At 41.7% G+C, this 22,092-nt stretch overlaps 1 long non-coding RNA gene across 1 annotated transcript; it reads right to left on the bottom strand.

Moving 5' to 3' along the window:
* Positions 1 to 554: 554 nt before the first annotated feature.
* Positions 555 to 15,436, bottom strand: LOC118455882 (uncharacterized). Its single transcript, XR_004844292.2, has 4 exons — positions 15,347 to 15,436; positions 14,959 to 15,097; positions 6,508 to 6,589; positions 555 to 1,138 (listed from the first exon to the last, which is right to left on the bottom strand). It is a non-coding gene; the product is annotated as an uncharacterized LOC118455882 (long non-coding RNA).
* Between the last annotated feature and the right edge of the window lie 6,656 nt (positions 15,437 to 22,092).

Genomic DNA, 22,092 nt, shown 5'->3' with positions numbered 1-22,092 from the left:
AGGAAAGATGGACACAATCGGTTTGGAATGAGCGGTGCAGGAATACGGTAGAAGATTCAGTTTCGGTGGGTGAAGGTTTTTTTTTTTTTTTAAAGAGGGTGTTTTAATACTTTTATAGTAATGAAATTACCTTTAAACAGACTAACTTTTTTAAAGAGCGTTATTTATTTTTTAATTTTGGTGACGCCAACTTAAATATTACCATTGAAACAAAAATATTTGCTAACAGAAGCAAATGGTGAGAAATTTAAGTGTTGCGGCATCGAGTGATGTTTTTACTGGTCCATTGTCTTATCCCTAACCAGCACTTTGTGTATACTGTACTACCATGCTTGGTCTAGATCCCTGTGGACTGCATGGCTACTAACAGCTCATCCACTATTGCTTAGGGGTTATATTTTATTCTAGAAGAAAGACTTTATACTGTCAAACTCAGACATCCCATGTGATTGAAGGCCGATGGGCATGGAACTCTCAGAGCTGCCCTCAAAGCTGCAACAATGCCTGCTTGTGGTGGGTGGAGTGGAAGAACAAAGGCAGACTTGTTACGCTTTAGATGCCTTTATTATTCTTTTATTTGGATGCAATTTCTTGTCTATCTGGGTACACTCATTAAGATTTTGGAGTTTGGCTTGTGGGTCTATTGCTCTAGGAGAAGATGCTTTTTGTGACTCCAAACAAAAGTGCTACACTTTTATAGAAAACAGTGTAAAGAAACTTAACCATGAAATATAGATTATTATTACTTTAAGCCAATTATTTGTTCAACTTAACAACACGAAAAATGTCATTCAGGACATTCTGACTAGGAAAGGAAAGAAACACATCAAACATTATAAACATTTATATTCCACCTTTATAGTCTGGTGGTACAGAATTGTTGAACTATTTACTTTAAATAGGTAGTATATACGATTCATTAAGTCATTAAGATGTTAAAGGCCCCTCACATTGGAGTGATGCAGTCTGTCCATTTCAAGAATTGCCTTCTTAAGGGTGAAGTAACTTTAAGGACAAGCTCTTCAGCTGAACCTCCATCCAGCTGCCATGACTGCTGGCCGCTGGATGGACAAATGCTGGCAAAGGATTTCGCAGTGATGCTCCTCCTTCCTCGGCTCTCTGCTCTGCTAACCGAAAACTGCAAAAGCACAAGAAAGAGACGTACATATACAATCAGACTTCTCATTAAGGATCCAGTGTTTTCAGAGCCTGAACTGTATTTCTCCCTCAAAAATACGGAGTCCTGGCTTCTGCTGCTTCACATTTTTTTCAGTCTTACCAAAATAAACGACCCAACTGTCAGAGTACTTCTTCATTAAAAGAAGCAAAAATTCTCAAGTGTTAAATGCTCAGCTACATAAAACTTCTTTCAGCTACTTCCTTGTCACAGTAACTCACATGTTTGATTTTGTACAGATGTTTGTGCCAGGTAACCTCCCTGACACAGCTCTTCCATGGATTTTTGTCTCCTTCGGGTCTCAAACCAGAGATATTTTGAATGTGTGAACCACTACTCTGTGGAGAGTTACTCAGGAACATAACAAGGGCTTTATTTTTTAACTTATCATTCCATGACAATGAATCATCCTGTAGTAGATACGCAAACAATCCGTGTACCCTTCTATTTGTGTTGATTCATGCTCAACCATCCAGGCAAGGAAATCCAAAGAGTTGTTCATCCAGATGTAACGTTTTCAGAAAACGCTACATCTAGATGAACAGAATCAACCCTTCTGTTTGTTTCACGCCAAATGATACTTCATATGCATTACTAAGCTCTGCCAGTCACGTCTTTTTAAGCCTGTCACTTGCACAAATCTTATTCTCAAGTGACCCAGCAGCACAGCACGTAAGCCTCCAGCAGGTGCTGTGTCACCGAGGCCTGGTCGATATACAGTAGCTGAAGGGAGAAAACATCGACTGTCAGCTGACTAAATTACAAGAGCTAACATCCGTCTGTAACAATGCCGTCCAAATCCCCAATCAGCAATCACTTGTTATGGTTCTTTTTGTGTCAAAACACTCCCTCATTACACGACTGGACAAAAAGGTTGATGGCTTTCTCATTTGTAAAACAGGTCTCTAACCAGATGGAAATTCTAACCAAATGCAAATTTGCTCTGCTTATTCTGGCCAAGTTTCAACAGCGTCCCAATCCCTCTTAAGCTTCTTGTTGACCGCGTCTGCCAACTTTGTGTACACAATTGGCTCCTCAGCTATCCCAACTGCATTGTTAATGTCTGCCCTTTTGTACTGCTCAATTCCACCAGAATAAATAGAATCGCACGTGCAAAATTATTTTCCAACACAGATAATTAGCTGAAGAAACAATCCCGACTATGAATAATAACGTGCCTCGGTAACATTATAACTTTTAAGCATGGGAAAAGGAGGAATTTGAATGCCAAGGGAAATGAGCTTATCAAATAAAGCTTGAAAATGTGCAGTGAATGAAATGAGTCAATCATTTTAATGTGAGATGGGAGCCCTGAGGAGAATAAATAAGCAATCGTCACATCACGCAGGGAGAACAAATGAGCATGGTACACAATTAGGCAGGGTCACATTCTGCTAGAACTGTGAGCGTGGGATGGGCTAATGAGCTGTGTGAGGGAGTGTGTGTCTCTCTGTTGGTGTGAATGTGAAGAGAAAGAAGAAGCAGGAGATGAAATACTAAAAATAAATAAATAAAAATGTTGATGCACAGCGCTCAAAATTTTGATGTGCACACCAAGACAGCCAGACACAAGCGGCAAGTCAGGGGAGAGACAAAGATAAAAGTAAAAGGAGCTGGTGGAGAAACGGGTGGGCTATCAGTTGACTTGGCATCTGGGCAAAGTAGATGTGCAGGTAGACAGAGCAATGGGCAGGTACAGCAGCCAAACAGACAAAAAGAAGAGAAGTGCCTCAGAAGAACCACGGCGCGCCTTTCAAAGGCGACTCATAGTTATTAACTATTCAATCACATAAAGGAGAGCTGAAGGCGTGAAAGGTTGCGGACCGAAGCACTTTTGCTTCAGTGCATTAAGAGCCTGGTCCAGCACTCGGGCTGCGTGAAAGAGAAATAGATTGCCTCCCAGGAAGATGACTGCTCAAAGGAGCTGGATTTTTCTCCTTAATAACAGCAATCTGCTGTGAAAATCTAATCCCAAGTACCATTTACACTGAATCTAGATAACTTCTGCTCGAAAAGCGCACAATATGAATTTTTCATTCCCTGATATACAAATAAACAGAACAAGCCCCCCATCAATCAGGGGACGCTCTCAAAGTAAGTGAACTGGAATAGCAAATTGTTAATGAATACCGCGCTGCTAGAAATGCACATTTTAAAATAGCACTGCGAGTACATTGTACTGTGCTGAAATGAAAATGCAACTCTTCTAAAGAGTGTAAAACACATTTGATTGTACAGAAATGGGGGGTACGTGACCTTTCTGGTCATAAAAATGGAAAATCTTAAGTGAAATTCTTGCAGTGTTGATAACCATATACAAAAAACAAGCCAAGCGTGGATACTGTCCCTCAATTGAAGTAATAGCTCCGTCTCTGCCATTAAAGTCAGATATGGATGCACCCTTTACCCCCCCCCCCCCCCCCCCCCCCCTCGCTGGCCTAATTCCCCCTCCTCAGTGGTGGATAAGAGGGATCAGAAATGCATCCATATGCATGGCAAACTATCTGTAGAGGGGATGTTAGGTCTCAGCCTGGCCAGCTTTCTGAAAGTACTGGTAATGACACTTAATGAAAGCTAGGGAGCTGGAGTATGAGAGGGAAAGCCTTTCACCAGCCCCCCACCCTGCATCCAGACCAAGCCTTCAGACGCCATAAATAAACAAACATGCTGCGTGAGAATAGATGTGCTATTTTCCCAGCTTCTCCCATGCCATTCCATCCCTTATTTATCTATGTATTATTATTCCCTGTATTTCTGCTTCGCTTTTAAGACCAGCTCTGTAATCCCGGCTCCCCGCAGGCATTCTGAATGGCCCGAAACATTAGCTGGACGTTGCTCCAGTAACCCCGCAGCCCCTAATGGGCTCAGTTTTGCATCTGTACTCTCCTGCTCTCCACAAATACGCACAAATGCACAGTTGTCCAACCTAAACTCAGTCAAGGTTCTGATGTGTCATACATCTCCTCACATTACTAATCACTCTACTTACTCTACCTCCTAATGGATTGGCAAAAAACCCCTTCTAGCCCTAGTTAAGCTGTCATCTTTTTAATTGTACTAGATGGCATTCAAAGTAGTGCTTGTGGCTCATGTGATACATTTGATATGGAGAAGTGGAGAAGGGATGGATAGAGAGGGCACTCTGCAGTGATGCCCGTGTAGAGGAGGGCGGTGGGGTTCAAAGTAAACACAAGGAATGAAGGGATAGAGAGGCTCTTCTTAGCACAAGCCCCTAATCAGTACAGTCAACACATGGCAGATTGGGTTCACATCTTTCTCCCCTCCCTCTGTCCTTCCATCACCAAAAACGTATCCCCGGAATCAGCCCCAATTTCCCTGCTTTCAATTTGAGAGGATGACAGATAAGAATGTGTTGCAGGCAAATACCGGGCAACACAGACCTGGCTTACTTTGAAGCAAGGTGATATTGGTTGAGAAAAATGAAATGAGGCTTCATCTGGGAGATACCATTCCAGCACCAAATAACTATTTCCCAAGCAACACATAAAATTCATATTATATTTAGGGAATGACCCAAGTTTCCATGGTGATAGCTGAGTGACATGTTTACTTAAAGCCTCCTATGGGGTCCTGGGGAACACTAAGAGCGACCAACACTCATCTGTCTGTCTGGCAAGAGGAGAGAATGTCCTTGGGTTAGTTGTGGGGGAAAAGTTTGCCAACTCTGGAGGCTCAAACTGCATCAGGGATGTGAGACCTCTTCCGCCGCCTTTCCATGTCCTCTGATCACCACCTGTCCCTTTGCCACTCTTAACATTTCCCAGCTACAAATGTGTCTTCAGTGTTAACAAGCTTTAGCCATCAGTCAAGGCTGGGCCACACAAGTGAGGTGCACACAAAGTGGGTAGAGGGGTAGATTAGTGGAGTGGGGGGAGTGCTAAACATGGCTGTATGTAAAGGAGAGCCCCCGCTCTGAGACGGAGACAGAAATATGCTGGGGCTGCATTAGCAGCAGGACCCAGAGGCACCACCCATGGGGAAGGCAGACTTCAAACACTGTTGTGCAGGCTGTTCTGGGCTCTCGGGCTGCTGATTTCACAGCTGGGAAAAACACAGACCATTAGTCACACCAACACACTGAGGCCTATGCTAATCCCAGAACAAGAAAAAATCAACATGACAGCCAATAAAATCTGGGGAGTTATACAGCATCTTTGTTTTTCAGTTTGTGTGATGTGCTGGTGAGTGTTTCTATTGACCCACGTTTCAGATGAGCCACTCCAGGAACACTCGTGCTCCATCTGAAAGCTTGCTTCTTTGTCACTGACACCGTCTCTGGAGTCAACCGGAGCAAAAGCAGAGAGGGGCTTGTATAGATTTGCTGCCCCTCATTTTGAAGAGAAATGGGGTCTTTGCAAGGAGTATCATTTTCAGCCGGTCGTGGGCCGTCTCACATTTGAGTTTGCAATGTCTTGGTTGTCAGCTCAGAGAGAGGATGTAGAGGAAAGGAAGCACACTAACTTGTGGAGGGATATTCTGGCAGGGGTGGTGCTCGGACAACCATACCAACAACTTTTGCTCAAGTTTTTAATGGAAAACACTAAAAGGTCTTGTTTGTCGGTGAAGCAAAGCAGGTGTCAGCTCATATCATGCTGCTGAACTCTATTTACTGCAATACCTGTTATATAGAGTATCAGCTAAAGTGTAGCTCAACACCAGGCTCACCGTATGACCTCTTCTGATTTATTTCTGTTTCACATACTGAAGCTGCAATATTTTTTCCTCTGGCGTAAAAAGGCTATTTAAGGTAGTTCGATTAAGTACTTTATATGCTCGTAGTTACCGATCCTTCACAGCTTAAGCCAAATCAAAATCACCTCTTTTTCTTTACATTTATATCAAATTTAAACCCAGTAAGAATATACTGTTATGTAGATACCATATTGACCCAACTGTTTAATGCGTTATGGGGGAGGGAGTGAAAAGTGGAGCTGGCCTTCATTTCTAGAGAAAGTTCACATTTTATATAATGTCCAAAAAAGTACAATTATTCAGAAGTATTGGAATTAAAAAAAAGAACAAAAAGAAAAAAAACCCAATGAGATTTCAAACTGGGGATTTCTTCTGTGAAGTTTGCATGGATTCTCTCTAGGGACCCAGGCTTTCTCCTACATTTCAAAGGAAGCTTAGGTTAATTGGTGATTCTAAATTGGCCATAGGTGTGAGTGTGAATGGTCATCTGTTGGCCCTGCTACAGAATGGAAACCTCAGGTTGTCCCCGACCTCTTGCCTTATGGCAACTAGGATGAGCTCCAGCCTCCTGCAACCCTGAATTTGATAAGCAGAAGGAAACAGATGGATAGATGTACCTAGATCTTCTCCTCTGCTGTCTTCTCATTGAGCGTAGCTTTGACCTCAATTTGCTGATTCCCCGCCCTCTTGCAGGTGAACCTGTAAACACAAAGAAAAAGGTGCACTGATTTCCTGTTTCAACTGAGAATAAACTACATAAATATAACTCTCCTATCTCTACTTTCCCTCTCTTGGTGTAGACAACTGATCTTAGTTCTTTGCTCCTTTAGTTTCAGTGCCAGCTTTTCATTTGTTTGCCTGCAGCAACGTTGGGATGTGATAAAATGTGCATTAGCTATTGTTGGGATAAAAACCAATTACTACAAAAGTTCAGAAAGATCTTAAGAGTAGGAGTGTTTAATAAAGCAGACTTGTTTAAATTTCAGGACTGACTGGGTGACAGTGGAAAGCTTCTTGTGGACACGAGAACAGTCTAACGCAACACAAAACCTCTACCTTGTACTGGGACTCAGACAGAGGAAGCGAGAGATGGGGAGTAAAGGACAAAGGCAGTAGGAGGCAAGTAAAATATAAAAATCCCAAGGAGCTGTTTGAATAGCAGTGATGCTGCTCTGCAGTACCCTTGTTTTTTTTTTGTTTTTTTTTCCCAGACTCAAGCCTGTGAAGTCTTATAAATAAGGCACAAAGGGGCACAAAGGAGCATTTAGAAAAACTGGTTATGATGTGGACTGAGAAGACCTACAGTGATAAGAGTGACATCAAGGGCATAGCTGAGTCTGGGAGATGCTATCATTACCTTTATTAAAATGACACACAACTCCCACACTGCCAGCAGTGCAGCAACCAGACCTGGCCTGGTAGCTGCACTGCATGTTTACAACTGCAAGACCCAAATCAATGCGAGAGAATAATGAATAAAAATTATCAACAACAAACTAGTACAGCAACAGACTTTAACTGAGTGGAAGTGTCATGTTTTTATAGCAGGATTAAAAAGAGAATGCTGGTATACAAAATAAACTAACATTAGTAGTAATTTGGTGTTGTGCACAGGGAACACAATGAAGCACGAGCATGTCTCAAGGACCATCACCTCTTTAATGCTTTTGCACCAACACACTGACATTACCATTGACACCCCTGCACACCCCTCCTTTAGCACACTGATAATAATCATTTTTAAAGTAATGTTAATACTTCTTTATTATTTTAAACTGATATATACACAGCTATTTTTTTATTTTTTAATCTGCAAACCCAGGGCGTGGAGCTGGACTGAGGTTTCCAAGGTTTCAGAAAGAAGGATCCTGTCCAAGTTACCGTCAATACTGGACAATCCCTCTCCACCATCTCTCTCATGTTGCACAGCACCTTAAACAAAACAACTCATTTAACCACAATGCATCACAGAACGCCACGAGAAATCACTCCTATCTGCGGCCATTGAACTTTGTAAGTCCTCCTCCTTTTCACTTGTATTAGTCGATACTCAACATAGTACTGTTTTGGCTTTGAAATGTTTGAATAGTTCTTTATTTAAGCATCTGTAAGAAAACATTTTCTTTCTTCTGTGATTAAATGAGTATTCTGATTGAATCTGATTAATGAATGTCACACATTAGTTGGCATTTTAAACTATGATCCTAGTTTTGACTTCCTTTAAAGAATTCTTTTGTTATAATATCCTTTAATAGACTTTAAGGCAAAAATCTATCCACAGCCTGTCAGTGGCCATCCTGATGTGTCACTCATTTGCCAAGCTTCAGCCTCCGCATCATCATCTCCTGCTATTCAGAGAGTCAGTGGCTGTGAGCACACCAGCGCCATCACAATGACCTTTCCACAAGCCCAGGGAGCACGCAAAGCAGAGGAGAGGCAATAAAAGTAATGAAAGAAGCAAAGGCAATTAAAGTGGTATGTGTGAGGGGAGTGTGGCGGAGATGAGCCTAACTGGAGGCAGGCCTGGAATCAACTACAGCTCTATATCCCCCGTAATCCCTATGTGATCGCAGAGCAACCCTGGTGTGCTCCCAGTCTGATCATCCTCTTGCAGCATTCACCAGCTAATCCGTGAAAAAGGACAGCCGTGCACATACACGCCACATGCACACACATATTAAAGTCACAACATGTATGAACATACCATTGACGTAATTGTTACAGTCTGACACAATATGCACTAAACAAAGTAAGGAAGCTGCTAAAAATATATTACCCAAACACACACACACACACACGTTTAGTTGTACTGTAGAAAATGAGTTGCTCTCTCTCCCGCCCTCTGCGGCACAGTGCTTCCTCACGGCCAGTGAGAATCATTAATGCCCTTCCTCTGATGCTGCCACAAAACCAACAGCAATTATTTCTAAAAGCAAAAAGTGAAAACAGCTAACACACAAATGTACACAGCACATAATCATTATTTTTTTGTTGTTGCTGTTGGGCTGGCTGTGTGGGGTTGACGAGGTGGCAGAAGCTTGGACTTAATTTTCTCTAACGGAGTTTACTGACCGCAAAATGACAAGGATGCTTTTGCTAAACTAATTAAGAGGCTGCAGAGCTGCTTTTACCATGTGACATTGACAGCACTTAAGGAAGCTGACGCCAGGCCTTCCAGATAAGCCGGAGATGTGCTCCTGGCTCAGGACTCGGCGCATACATAAACACACACACGCACACACACACACACACACACACGTGGAGGAAATAAAATACATGCGTCTAAAATCATGCATGGAGTCACCAACATGGATGTAAAGAATGGCACTGAAGAGCAAAGAGCAGGTAACAATGTGTACAACAAAAAGTCCAGACCAAAACAAATATAAAACTAACAAAACAAATACAAATGCAGCACTGAGGTCTCCGGTGGACTGAAACCATGTGCTCTTCAGCTGTTAATGTGGGGGGGGAAAAAAACCATTTAATACTACTGCTCATTTACGCCTTGAGCCCAGAAAAAGACCTCATTATCTTATCAGCTTTAGGAATACACAGAAGGGCAAAGTTACGATTCCCCCCTTTTCTTGACAACAGAATCTGATCTTGCCTGCAGTGTACAATTAGTGAACAGAGTGACCTGTGGAGGCCTACTTGAAACAGGCTGTGCGGTACGCGCTAATGACCAAAATGCTCTGCAAGGGGCTGGCATCGTGCCCCTCCATCAGCTCTGGCCATCTTAAAAAGATACCGCTGTTGAGAGAAACGAGACGAGACTCCTTTTCTTTGCTATTATAAAGCACTCACATCATTGCTGTGCTTGGGGCTCGTAGGGCACTGGCAGCTCAAGGTGCTGCTTAAAGAAGGGAGAGCTGGTGTGTAACTAGACCTGATCAGTATCAGCTGTGGTCCTGGCTGCTTGGATGCTGAGAGCAGTTCTGGGCGAGTGTGATTGCTCTGAATCGTCATGTTAGAGTCAGCTGGTGGTCTGTATTTTGATCACCTCTTTAGTTTTAAGCTAGCCCTCTCCTGCTGGCCTTTGCTCTCAGCTGGAAAATCCTTTGCTGCAGATGAGACGTAACACGGGGAAGACTTGACACCCCACGATTCTTCTCTGCCTCTCACTCACACAGGCCAATTTATAAGGTACACCTTAAACTCCAATGCAATCACACAACAGCTTTTGCATTAATTTTACTAATTTTACTACAGTGAGGTGAACCTTCAGCTACCTAGACAGGATTTGCTCAAAAAGAACATCTAAAACAGCATTAGCCAAGGCGAATATGGTTACCACATGAAAGGTTTATTCATTTTAAGCTCCAGTGTACGAATAGAATAGAATAGAATAGAATAGAATATTGTCATTGCACATGTACAACAAAAATATGGGTGCTCCATGCCAACTGTGCAGGAATAAATTATAAATAATAAAACTGCAGGAATAGATAACAAACAGGAAAAATAGAAATAGAGGAATATATACAAAACTAGAGAAAGGCAGGGTATCCAAAAGTTGTTCTAGATTTCTCAAAATTAAGCCTGTCTTGAAATTATAAAAGCCATTCTCAAAGCAGAGAATGACTAAGAAAAGCAGACTCAAAATTTGGTTTGTCTCTTCCTAAATTGGATCATTTGATAAAAATTTAATAAATAAAAACAAACAAAAAAAAACATTAAAAAATCTGGAACAAAAGGAAAAATCTACATTTTCAGAGATACATTTTTGTGGCTCTGCTTTGTACCTTTGCTTGCAGCTGAACCATACCAACCTCTGGATGGCACTCTGCAGCTCTATGACACACTCCCGGAGACTTCTTACATTCCTCTACCAGCTACAGAAAGAGATAATGGATGGCTGTCAGTTACGCACCTCTGTCCTCATCTCCCCTAATCAGCTCTCTCATCTCATGGAGCCAGAATCCCGGAGTTTCACAAAGGACTAAGTTTTACAGTCACGTTCCATCTTAACTCTGTGGCGAACATTTTAAGCGCATAGGTGGGCAGATGAAAGATACCCCTTATATGCATGAAAGAGATCAAATTGGGATTAAGGAGATTAATTTCTGATGGTAATTGAGAGAAAAACTTTTTCATCAGATTTATCCAACTTTCCAAAAGATGTCAAATGTGGTGTGATTTAATTTGCTAACAGATGAATGGTTGGTAAATTGCTGTGCTTCAGGCTTGTGTCCCTTTGGTTGGTGTTAAATCATATATCGTCAAATTTCATGACTTCAGAAAATCTGACTCATTTCTCTTGGCTTCCTCTGGGGTTAAAAAATAATTACTAGTTTTGAAACACAAATTCAGACTGAAACTAATTCAATTTGGGAGCATGGCTGGAGGGTGACTGTGAGTGGTGTATAAATGGTTCTAGCTAGGCTTCAATCAGAAGACGAGCATGGGGAAACAATCCCCCTTCAGAGATCACAAAACGACCTTGGAAATCAAACAGTGCAGACACTCGGATGTGACGGTATGGCTCGCCATATGGTGAACGTCATAAATGGATAAACACATAAATACAGACAACATTGTTTTCTTGTCACAAAAGTGGTCAGGACTAATGTCTCTTTATGTTTGCAAGCAATTAGATTCACAGATGGCGTTGGAGTTGGGGCGTTGTCTGAAGCTGCGATTTGCTGCCAATATTGCAACAAGATCAGCTAAGTCATGTTACTGCAAAGTGGAAGTGAAGTAGCAGTCCACATAAAGTTACAGAGCAGGCTGACAAGCGCTGAGGCGTATAGTGTGTAAAAGTCAACAATGCTCTGTTGACTCAATATAACTACAGAGTTCTGAACCTTCTCTGGCATCAACATCAGCGCAAAAACTATAAGCCAGGAGCTTCACGGCAGACTTTTCCATGGCTGAGGAGCTCCTCTATGTGTAATAAGTAGATCCAGTTCTTTGTCCATATAGTGCTTATCCTGTACCATTGAAGCCTCATATTGTTCCAGTAAACAGACACTACATGCAAATCAAACAGTTCAATTCCAAATCATTTCATTTTTAACTTAAAATAAAAGAACAGGCCATGAACCTGCTTTTTAATTAGATGTCAAGTTTTGTTTTGTTTTTTTTTTAAATAAAAATGTTTAACTCTTAAACAGCTAATGAAATATTTCTGGTAAACCCCTTTAATTAATGTCTGCATTTCAATTATGTCTTGGTTGTTTGATTTAAAAATACTTCGGTACTCTTAAGTCCTAGTAGATGTACCAATGGCAGGAATTTTAAAATCCTGTGTCGCTTCATTCTGAAGTCATTACATTCACAAGACTTTCAGAAAACTTGAGCTATGATGTTAAGGTTGAGGTCACTGAGATTCACACTCCTCTGAGACTTAGTAGATGGACCTATTGTCCTAGATGACTTGCTTCTCAGGTTATCACAAACTTGGGTGTCTATGCTGCCTCCCTGCTCACTGGAAGCGATTTGCTTCCCACATGTCGCACCAAAGCTGATGGCTGGATAACATTGGAGGGGCTCCAAATGCCTAGTTAACGTGTTATTACCAGGTCATACGTTAATCGATGGTATCCTGCACGGTCATTGTTTTTTCGCCTGGAAGTTGAGAAAAGTTTATTTCGGTTCCTGCTCACTTTATATTGCTAACAGTTATTTTGCCTGCAGCCACGTGAAGTCACCAATGTCATTAACTTTCTTCTGTGGCTACTCACCTCGTCGTTGTAACTTGGTTCCAGTTTGGATGCAGCTTTAGCAAACAAAAACTTGATAAGTCCAGTAAGAAAGCACATAAAGTCACTGTCCTCTTCATTTGTCCCTCTGTCCCATTTTAGTGATTATTCTGACCCGTTATTCCTGTTGCCTGGCTTGTTTTCAGTACATAAGTACATCCTTTAAATTTAGAAACAGCATTTGGATTAAAATGATTTAAAGTAATTGTGTACTGTATGTGGAAATATCACGAGGAACTGGAAAAAACTGGGGGAAAAATTGCACACATTACTGAAAGGAAACCCAAAGCTAAACACTGCAAAGTAGGAGTGATTCAAATCCTCGGTTCAAAAGCCAATATTGCCACAATTAATGGAGCAGAAGAGGAAAAAGATTTAAATCCTGATAAGATTCAAGCAGATAAAACATGCACAGCCAAACCAACTGTGTGTTTACAGAGCAGTACACTGAGACACTTGCTTCAATCAATATATTGATGCTTTGTAATAGGCTCTAAATGACTCAGGCTCAAGACTGCTGGGCAACAAACCTCACAGCTTCTGCACTTGATTTCAGCACAGACATAAAAGACTACCTGAAATTGCTTTGAAATACTAAACATTGTCAAACAGCAAATTACAAAAAAAAAAGTTTGTTGACTCAAATTACAAAAATGCCAGTGGCAGAGTGGAAGTGTCAAAGACTGTCCCATAACACACTGCAAGTTGATTTGATTCTCATGAGTGCCATACTGAACTGTGATTGGTTCTCTGTCAAACTGATGATACATTGATCCTTAACTGTCATGCACATAGAATGAGATTATTTGCTCAATCATTCAAAGTGTGTCTGACAAAGGTTCTCCATGATAGACCAGCAACATGTCCAGCCTGTATCCCACCTGTTGCCCTATGACAGTGGGTACAGGCTCCAGTGATTAAGAAAATCGATGGATGAGAGGTTAACATTAAACATGTGCTATTTCCCTGCCTGAAGACAAACTTCAGTGTGTTCTAGTTGCTTAGGTATATTGTCTTTCACTGAAGTTTCTTTGTGGTTGGTCCCTAAAAAGGATACGACAAGATGCTTCTAATGTGAGCTTAATAAACATTGATTGCAGTGATCCCAGACTGTAAACACAAAACAGTATATGAAAGCAGCTGCACAGTTTATTTTGTTATACCAAAAGGAAGGTAGACAAACATTAGGACGTCTCCATTTTTATACACGGGAGATCAATATTTTCACTGGATAAGTACAAATGATCCCTCGGAATTAAATAAAACGTCATTTCATAAGAACTGGAAATGCAAGCTGGAACCTGCACATTCTGTGAGCTTTACTGGAAATTAATATGATGGAGCAAAAATATTTTAAGCAGGAATGGGACCATAACTCTTAGGGTTAGGGCAACAGCCATGTACACAAAAAAACCTAAAGACAATAATTTATTTTTAACAGTAAGCCCAACTTTACTCAATACTGACAAATCAAGATCTTAAAATTAATTTCGTTCACGCATCTCTTAATTGATTTCTTCTCTATTGAGCCCAACCACAGGAATTAAGTGCTGTAAGTATGTCGTGCATGGAACTAAATCAATACAGAGCAGTGTGTGTGTGTGTGTGTGTGTGTGTGTGAGAGAGAGAGTGTGTGTGAGTGAAACAGACAATGTTTTAACATTTATTGAGTCTTTTTTAAATAACTCTGCCCATTATGATATTGTGTACCAGATGCGTGCTATTTTTTTGATGATCATGTGTCACCGGAGGCTGAATTAAAAAAGTATGTGCAAGTGCTCTGACCAGGATCTCTTCACCAGGTGAAGAACTGAATTAAATATAAGAGAGTATGCAAACTCAGTGGCCTCTCTCCCTCCAACACGAGGACCACAGAGACAATTTAGAGCCCTTAAAAACCCACAGAGACTAATTTTGAGGAAAAAGGCTAGTGAGCCGTCTGCAAAGCCCATTTCTGTTTTCAGCTTTACTTCTAGATTTCCTATGAGATATCATTTAGCTATGGAGGAGTTTAGAAAGCACTTCTATCACAATATGCTGTGTCACTGACCGTGTACGCAAGTGTCAGGAGCTACTGGTGGTGAAGGATACTCTGGGAAAAGCCTGGAGCTTTTCCAATGCTCACCTCCCTGTCTTCCATTGACAAGCGAGGTGAAGTAACAGCTAATCGATGGCTAGTGAATTCCCTGTGCACCCCCCTCGCTGAGCTGATCAATATTACTGGCAATTAGAATCCCCTATCTGCATGGCTGTAGGGACCTTGGGGTGGCTCACCAGCCCACAAACACCCAATTTAGTCCTCAGCCTATCACTTAATTACTAAATCCTTCTTAATGCCTATTGGCAGGTGGCGAGCATACTCACAGCAGCCCCGGTCGGTTGATTGAACACGAGACCTTTGGCAAGGTGCTGGTTAAGATGCTCGCGTCCCCCTTCAGCTGGACAGTTAAACATCTGATTTCACACGGGGCTTCCGACCCTAAATGATCCGCCTATTGAGTGACTGGCCCACACACGTACATGGATGGTTTGGAATGGGATGAATGGTCGGGGGGGGGGGGAGACAGAATGGGGAATATTATGAGTCACAGTGGTAGCACAACAGTCTGCCACAGATCCGTGAGATCCACAGCCGAAACCTCAAGTAGTTTACAGTAAGATCATTTCCTCCTGTTTTTCTTACTAAGTAGGAATAACATAAGATATAAATGAAATGTAATCTCAAGATAATACTGCATGAAATACAGCATACCTGCAGCTTTGCAGTTAATGCCCTGGAGCTACTCAGTTGTCATAACTTCTGCCAGCTCCTCCTGTGGCTGCTGATGCTGACAACAAAGACCTCTCCACCTGTCATGCAAATCCCTGTTTAGATGTACATCTACAAAAGAAATGTATACAAAAATGAATGTATAGAACCTTTCACTCAAACACATATCCAAGATAACCTTTTCTTGGATAACACTTAAAATGGTGGTTCCCAAAGTCTTTACAAAAAAATCACTGACCTGTTTTAAACAGACCCCCAACCTGGTGCATTTACCTTTTGAAATAATTCAGTATATCTGTTTGACCACAGCTTCAGTGTCTTTATTTGCATGTATATTTCTTTTTCCATGTGCACCATTGCATTGGGAGGATAGGCATATTTTGTATATACGACGAATGCGTTACCTAAAAAAGGCCCCAACTGAAACTCATGGGACATTTCCATGCCAGTGATCAGCTGGGGCAACTGCCATCACTCAGGTGAATGTTTCTCACAAAATATTAAAACCAGGGTTGGAGACAAGCTGAGTGGACACAAAACTTATCACTGTCATTCGCTTCCCTTATCCCCAAGTCCCCAGCTTCTAACATGATCAATCATCCTCTCTGTTTCAATGTCTTTGTCATTACTTTATTTGGGAATTTAATAGCTTATTTTAAAGAAAAACCTCTCCACTAAGACAGGATAGTAAGTTATTGATATAAATAAGTTACAGAAGATTCTAGAACAACATGAAATGTGCTGTGTCACAACTGACCTAAAGACATATGCATACTGCCTTGGACCACTGCAGATTTGACACACAAACTACTGGGAACTATATGACAACATTTTCTCAAACAGTTAGAGAAATGAGCTGCACTGCCTTTCCTGACCTGGGTCTTTGCAGGGGTCTTGTCTGAGCTTCTGTGTAAACCTCAGTGGGTTGACAGTAGAATATGTTGTGCCACTGTGTGTTGCATCAATGGAGTACTCCCAATCAGGCTGTATGCCTCTTTGCTTTTGCTACTGTGCATGCACAGCTCTTTTCTATAGAAACGCTACTGTCTTCAACAGATCCATGAGCTCCCTCATTCCATCCACTGCACTCCTGCGGAGGAAGTGAGAGGACATAATGAGTATAGTGTGTCAGAGTGTATGTGTGTGAGTTAATTGCTCAATTCATTTGGAGGTAAGGCGCCCAGTTGGTACCTGCCTCACTGGTTAGGCTGTTGCTCCTTGTGCTAACCCTCTCATCTAGAACTGTTACCTCCATTTGACTGCACTGCCCCTTAACAGGACCTCTGCCTGCAGCCGATCCCCCTTCTCTTTAACGTGCCTGAGCAAATGTAACCTCTTACAATTTTACAATTTTTGAGGATAGAAAGTAGTTCGATAAGAAGCTCTTTTTTTTTTTGGGCAAATGTCAGTCTACCTGCCAGACAGCTGTCTTTACCTGAATCTGGACACTTCCACTCAGGTGGCCCTGCGTTTGCACGATGCGTACTCCACTGCTGGATGCCTCGAGCACACCTCTGGGGGAGAGCCTGCGTACACATGCACGCACACACACACACAAACACAAGGAGCTGTCACTTTCCTGTCACATAACCATGGAAATGGCCTGAGGTGAAGTGAGGACAGGTGCCCTGAGCTTTACAAATTCTCTTGAAGGACAGAGCAGAGGAGCGCCTTCCTTCTTCCACCCCCAAGCTATCTCCACACCTGCTGAACTGCACTCACTCAGTTACCTGCCCCTAATTTGGTATTTCCACAAAGATGACATATGTATCAGGCAGAGCAGGAAATGTCCTGGGCAGGGAGAGAACAGCTTTCTGACAGGTGTCACCTCCAATCTGCACAGGCCTGCTTCTGATGTGTTAACTATTCAATTAACCATCACATCACACTGAGTGGGTGCCAGCACCTAATTACCTATGAGACCTTGCCTGTGAATGGGCTGAAATACATGTGTGCTTGTGTGTGTATGACAGGTCACATATCATGTTACTGTTAACCACCTCATGGTTCACATAGAATATATGTAGATTTTTTTTACGTGTGTGTGTGTGTGTGTGTGTGTGTGTATACTCCTTTCCATCCTTGGTTGCTTCCCAGGCTCATCATCGTTACACCTCTTAGCACCAACTAAATACTGCAAGAAAAGAGCCTTTTTGCTCAGAGTAAAATATGAGCGCAAACATTAAATAAAAATAAAAACAGTATCATTTAGCCCGTGTATTAAAATTACTCCTGTCGTGTGGCCCCTTCATCTCACACCATTAAAATAACGAGGTGTCACCGAGCTCTGCTTCCACAGCTCCGATGTTGACACCCATCAAGACAAATCTATATTTCATGGCCACTTACAGATGTATAAATAGCCAAATGAGGTGTGCTAACCATCTATAAAATGGCACTAAAAGGTTGCCAGAGGATGGCGAGTGTCATGAGGCAGTTGCGCTGGTAATCAATCTGAGGTGAGAGGAGAGGAAAGGGAAGAAGAGGAGAGGAATGGGCTGCACTGCATGGCTATGAGCAGAGGTGCAAGGCGGCGCAACAAGCAGGGCAGTAAATCACATCTGCACGGTACGCTCGCCCCACTGACACACAGCCACTTCAACTGACACGGGGCTTGCTCGACAGCCTGATGGATCACCACACTACACTCCATTAAAGGCAAACGGGCACGACGAGCACTGACACAACAAACAATTAGTCACTGCTGTGGGCATGGTCTTAAAATGCTGAGGGCCTTTCCCAGTGATGGGCACAAACCACCCTTATTTGGGATGGAAGAGCATTAAGTCCTTGTTATTGTAATACTAATAAAATAAAAGTGTTGGATAACGGTATAAAAATGATAAAAATTATCCAGTCATCCAAATGCTTTTCAGTAGAAACAAAGAAATGGACTGTTAAAAAGAACTCTGAATATATGAATACTACAAAAGGAAACCAGACACAATATAGATATTACATCTATGGTACAGAGGATATGTTAAAGGAGGTACAGTGACAATAACTGCAATAATACAAACTTTGTGAGATTGGTAAACATAGTCACTGGCCCCTTCATTAGTTACACCTTGCTGGTAGCAGGCTGGACCCACTTTTGCTTTCAGATATGCCCTAATCCTCACGGCACAGATTCAACTAGGTACTGGAAACATTGCTCAGCCTTTAGTGCATCCATGATGCAAATTTCCCATTGGACACTGAAGGTGGTATATTGCACTGAGGTCTGATGACTATGAAGGGCAATGTAGCACAGTGAACGCATTGTTATATTCATGAAATCAGTTTGAGATGATTCGAGCTTTATGACATGGCACATTATCCTGCTGGAAGCAGCCATTAGAAGATGAGTAGATGATAATAAAAGGACAGACACGGTCAGCAGCAATACTCAGATAGGCTGTGGGGTTTAAACTATACTCAGTTGGTACTAAAGGACTTAAAGTCTTGCCAAGCAAATATCTCCCACAACATTACATGACCACAAACAACTTGAACTGTTGATACAAGGCAGGATGGATCCATGCTTTCATGTTTGCACCAGTGTCTCACCCAGCACCTGAATCTCCCAGCAGAGAATGAAACTTATCAACCCAATCTTCTAACCAACTTTGGTTAGCCCATTCAAATTGTAGCCACAGTTTCTTGTTTGTAGTTAACAAGAGTGTCACCCAGTGTGGTCTTCCGCTGCTGTAGCCCATCTACAATATTTAAAGGTTTGACATTCATAAATGCTCTTCTGCATTCCTTAGTTGTGACAAGTGGTTATTTGAGTTACTACTACAGCTCAGAGCAGCCTGGCCATTCTCCTCCTATCTCTGACATCAACAAGGCATTTTCCCCCAGAGAAGTGCTGCTCACTCGCTATTTTCTCTTTTCACACCATTAAACTCAAGAGATGGTCGTGTGGGAAAATCCCAGCAGATGAGTACTTTCTGTAATACCCAGCCCGTCTGGCTTCAACAACCACACCAAATGTTTAAAATCACTTAAATCATCTTTCTTTCCCATTCTGATGCTCAGTGTTGACCATGTCTATATGCCTAAATGCACAGAGTTGCAGCCATATGATAAGTATCTGCGTTAATAAGCAATTGAAACAGGTACATCTAGGTATATCCAGCACTCCTTGTGATGATAACAAAATATAAAAGAAGATTTTAACAACTGTTTAACTGTGTTGGGTGTAATTCATATGAAAACAAAGGAACAATGTTTCAGTATTCTTAATAAGGTCTTGCATTTGACGGAGATATCTGGATACTCTTCTTACAAGAAGAGTCTGTTTATTAGGCTTGTGGGTTAGAAGAAAATGACTGTGAATGTAAGTATGTGAGAAGCTGCAGTTCCACACTTCAATCACAGATGGATGTGAGCTCCAGATTAGACCTATAGCCACCTCGACCTTCTCTCCTACTGGTCTCTACTGGGTGCCAACACCCATTATTTATCAATCATCTTTCTCCCTCAGCATGACATTCCACTTTAGACCATCCGTGCTCTGAGATGATGCCTCCTCGTTGTCTCGCTACAGGCTTGTGTATGTGCAGATACTCCTACAGTAGATAAAGCCAGTGATGCATACAAATGTATGCACAGAAAACCTGCAGTTGCATATTCAGTCTCCATCTCTCATATATTTTCAGCGCATGCAGTTTAAGTTGTCACCTATAAAAACATTGTTTTAAACTTTTTGTAGCCCAAAGCCTTTCTGTAATACATCTCCATACATGCATCTTCCATACTCTGAAGATACCCTCTGTTACATGAAGATATAAAAGACCACAGAAGACAACTAAAGCGGCTGATCACAGAATTATTTCCATGGTTAAGAAAACTGCTTAGCAACCTTTAGCAACAATAAAAATGACTGAAATGAGAGGAACTGACCGAGAACTTCATCCTTTCGGATAAAACAGACAGACAAAACTCACCTTTGGGGATATGCTTTGCAGCTGATGACATCAGAATATATCTCAATATGTTATTGCAATACTCAGCATATAACTAAATGCTTAAAATTACAATAACACTGTACTGTAAGTTAAATTTTGTGATGATGTCATATCAATATGAAAAGAATGGACGAGGGGAAAAACTGCCCCTGATCCAAAGCTTACCACATCTGTCAAACCTGCTGGAGGTCATGTCATAGCCATTTATGATTGGGTCAATGGAGTTTATTGATGATGTATGTGCTGAAACAAGTAGCAAGTGAATTCTGAAGTCAGTATGCTACAGACCTACAAAAATGAGAAGCAACTGAAGTTAGCTGCAACAAAGTTGGCTGCGTGGCAGGGGATTTAAAGGGACACTTGGTGATGTCCATGGCTTACAGACTTTGAGAAGTCACTGACTTCAAATGATTTGTATCTAAGAAAGAATCTTTTAATTAAACTGATATTCTTTTGTCCAATTACTTTTGCGCTCCTGAAAATGGATTAATACATTTACAAATGTCTGTAATTCCCAAAATGTTTATGCAATGCTTTTGTTGCTTTTGTTGTATCCTTTGAAATAAAGCTGAAAGTCTGTACTTCAATCACATCTTGATTATTTGATTTAAAATCCACTGCAGAGGCAAAATTACAAATATTTTCTAATTGTCCAGGTGGTTACAGATCTAACTGCATCATCTCCAGAAAGGTGCCAAATGCCACCTCAAACATCTGCCTTTACACACAGATTCTGTTCATTATACGGTTGCTTGCAAACACACCGTTCCTTCCCATCAGCCCAATTAATGAGCAGTAACCTTTTTATCAAAATTACAAGCATTCATGAAATGACCAGATCACATCTAAACACTAATTTTTAACACCTGGAATTCCACCTTTTGTTTTTAGACAGGAATTCAACTGGTAACTTACTGGGAATGGTAGTATTTTTAACTCCTTATTTTTATTGTTCAATGTGCCATTTATGAAAGCGGAAAGCTAATCTCATACCTGGAGGCACATTGCAGATGCACTCTGGGTATTATGGTGTATCACTGGGTCCTTGAGAACAAAAGGATACTTTCACACATGCAAGACTGGCACTTGTAGAGCTTTTGGAGCTCCAGGGAACTGTTTAGCATCCGTGTCTCATGTCTTTCTCTAGAGCCCGCATATGGCTTTTCTATCTGAGAGAGAGAGGGGCACAGAGGTCAACTTTAACTGGCTTACAGGCTGCTGAAAAAAGACAAGTCTATCCTTAGGTTTGTCAGGGCCACATAAAACTCTGTGCCGAACAGAAACTTTAATGCTTGCAGTCTGTTTATCTGCCTGTAACAGTCACCTAGCTATCGGTTAGTCTTTGCAGTCCCATTCACAGAGAGATCGCTACTATAACGCACCCCACCATTAAGACGACTTTGCTTGTTCACATTGTCACTCCAGCGTGTGCTTTCAGGTGGCGCACTGACATGCCAGAATCGAGACGTAACACAGCATCTATCTCTAGGTTGGCTCTGCTAGTACCTAAGTGAAACAACATTTTTGCTCCATTCTAGCTCTTCACCTTTCACACAGACCAGCAGATGTAGGTGCAACTGCCCCACCTTGAACGCACCATGGAAAAGGGCTTCTCTGTGCTTGCCACACATACATAGAGCTACCATGGGCTTCTTATTGCAGACATGTGTCTAAGATGCTTGTAGCTCACTGTGTGTTTCTCCTTTCTGCCTCCTGCTGGTAGGATCATCACAGCTCCAACAGAAAAACCTATGGGACAGCATGTGTGAGTGTGTG

This window comes from Neolamprologus brichardi, chromosome 1 (genome assembly GCF_056152115.1).
Source record: "Neolamprologus brichardi isolate AB-2024 chromosome 1, ASM5615211v1, whole genome shotgun sequence".
Classification (NCBI taxonomy): Eukaryota; Metazoa; Chordata; class Actinopteri; order Cichliformes; family Cichlidae; genus Neolamprologus; species Neolamprologus brichardi.
The sequence above is the reverse complement of the archived record's forward strand: the minus strand, read 5'-3'. Positions and strand labels throughout refer to the sequence as shown.